The sequence below is a fragment of the Echinops telfairi genome, unplaced genomic scaffold (assembly GCF_000313985.2).
Source record: "Echinops telfairi isolate 266 unplaced genomic scaffold, ASM31398v2 ScPeMD7_1;HRSCAF=3_1, whole genome shotgun sequence".
Lineage (NCBI taxonomy): Eukaryota > Metazoa > Chordata > Mammalia > Afrosoricida > Tenrecidae > Echinops > Echinops telfairi.
In genome coordinates, this window is record NW_022103897.1 from 4,077,167 (window position 1) to 4,079,879 (window position 2,713).

A 2,713-nucleotide genomic window follows, 5' to 3' on the forward strand; every position below is an offset into this window, starting at 1 on the left:
TGGTGAAACTTTGTCTTGCTTAATTCCACCCCTGCCCCAAGAGAAAAGCCAGTGTTTTAATTAAAAAAAAACAACTGTGCTATATATTTCCACTGAGTTCTAATTGTCACCTGTCACCCTCACACCAGGTTATCTCGTTCTCTGGCAAAAATCTGGTCATCAGCAGGTCAGGCCAGAGAGGTTCACTGATAACTGATTACCAGATGATAACTTCTAAAATTATCTTGCTTCCAAGTCCCAGGTCTCAATGCTGATACCTGTCAGCACAGTGCCAGTACCAGTTGGGACCACTGATGATGTCTCCTCTGTCAAGGGCATAAACATGCTTGCCTTGCTTGAGGTCCAACAGCATGAATTCGCCACCCTTGCCTCCAGAAGCACAGAGGGATCCATTTGGAGAGAGAGGCATGGTGTTCAAGTAGTCTCTGGCTGATGTAGCTGGTTTACAACTCACAAATAGCCAGGTTCCACACTTGACAAACTTGTCCTAGTCACAGGCGACAAGTGATGGGATTGCTATCGTAGGGTGAAAATAGGGCACAAGACACCCATTCTCATTCTGGATGGTGATGATTTTATCTCAGATGCCGGAGACAATTTACCTGTTGTCAGATGAGAAGGCCACACTCAGCACATCCTCCAGATGGCCTAGAAATCAGTGTGTGGTAGTACCCGTGGTGAGATCCCAGTGTTCCCTGGCAAGAGACCAAGAGGTCAAAGTGGCCATCATAAAAGATGACCATGCTACTCATAAAGTGAGAGTGACCATAAGAACACATTGGAGAATACTATTTTTGGTCTCATACTGGCGAGCTTCTGTATGACAAGGATGATGATGGTTTTATCTCAAGAGGCAGACAGTGTCATGTCCAGGCATTGCACAGTGTTATTAATCTGGGTCACCCAGCCTTTGTGACCCCTGAGAATGTCAAGAGTGCTCAATAATGAGAGTCCCGTTGGGGGCTGGGGGTAGCAACAAGGATGGCACCAGATATCTCAGAGACACCAGCAGCACCTGCCTTGCTTACTTTTAACCTGTTCTCAGGGTGGACAAGCCCTTAGAAGAGGACTTTACAAGAGATGAATTGACAACATAGCTGCAGCAATGGGGGAAAAAAAAAAAAGAGAGAGAGAAGAAGAAGCAATGGTTTTAAGGATTCCAAAGGAGCAGTAAGTGTTTGTTCTCCTGTAAATGGGGTTGCTGTGAGCCAGAAGTCCCTCCCCAGCACCTAGCAGCAATAGCATAAATTACTCGAGCTTCTAAAAGAGCGGGGATAACTGAACGTATATCAACAAGGGCTCAGCAAAGTTTCAAAGCAGATAAGCTTTCCTAGTTGGATGATCCATAATTAGCATGCAACCTACTGTGAGTGAGAAGCACATACTCCTTGTATGAAGACCAGTGGAAGCCCGACAGAGTTATAAGAATCATTGGTACATGTAGATAACTTTGGATTTCTGGGAGTAAAACTTTATGGGAACAGCCAGCTGCATTATTCTCCTGCAGAGTGGCTGGTGGTTGGAACCACTGTCTGTGACGTCAGCAGCCCAATGCTTAGTCCATTGAACTACCAGGGCACCTTTCTGCAGCTGAATATTGGTAAAGGTTGAATACTGACTCCGATTCTGCGCCTATAGCCCCATTCTCTCCCACTTTGCATTTTCCTCCTTCCTTTTCTGCACCCCAATTACTGACAGGCCATGTGACCTTCTGAAACAGGACTAACCCGTGGGACTGCTTCCATGGACATTGGCTTACATACTTGCTTTCCTCTGATCTCTGTTTGATTCTCAAAATCCTGTTCTGTGTTTCAAAAAATTCCCAAAATCTGAATCCTGATTGTTATGTTAAGTCCCACTTAAAAGTACATCAAGGAGAGCACTCTTGATTCTACTGGAAGCAATGTGGATGCCTCTCATGAATTAGGAGAGGCTACAAATAAACAAGTCAGAGAAAAAAAAGCACAAAGATAAGCACTTCAGTCTGTTATCGAGGTAGATTTACATTTTACATTTAGTTATGTATTCCAGAACAGTGAATACTATAAAATAAAAATAACTAAAATGCTAATTTTTACTATAATAATATCTTTCTAGGTTATTTTTTTTCAAAGGTACTGATTGTTAACTACATTGTTTAACAGGAGTTATGGATTCTGGGCTCACAATACATTTGACACTGATGAATTTATATAAGATTATAAAACAGAAAATCTGAAGGTATTGAGAGTTCCCCTGGACATGGTGTTGTTCCCGAGAATCCTATTAGTGAATTTGATTTTTAAGGAAGTCACGGCACTTTCCTTAAGTAGGACACCAACCCATTGTCATCAAGTCCTATTCCTATTCATAGTCCTTCTATATGTAGCTTCCCGCCTGTAAATCTCTACAAGAGTAGACAGTCTCGTCTTTCTCCCAGGGAGTGACTGGGGGGTTCGAATTGCTAACCTTGAGATCCGCAGCCTGACATGAAACCACCCACTGCCATGTCTCCCCTGAAGTAGAAAGCATCAGCAACATATAGTTTACTTTAAGGTATTTTAAAATCTGAGAAGCCTTTTATGAGAACATGTTGAGACAAAATGGTCTCATGTGGAGCATTAAATAATAATAATAATTAATAATAATAATAATAAAACAACTCACACAATTTGCAGAATAAGTACCAGAAACTTTCTCAAGTAGAAGAGAGATTTTGTTCAAGTTAAAAAAA

General features: G+C 41.9%; 1 pseudogene; it reads right to left on the reverse strand.

The window, feature by feature from the left end:
* Nucleotides 1–219: 219 nt before the first annotated feature.
* The window catches only part of LOC115869151, a 34,713-nt pseudogene continuing 32,219 nt past the window's right edge, over nucleotides 220–2,713 (reverse strand).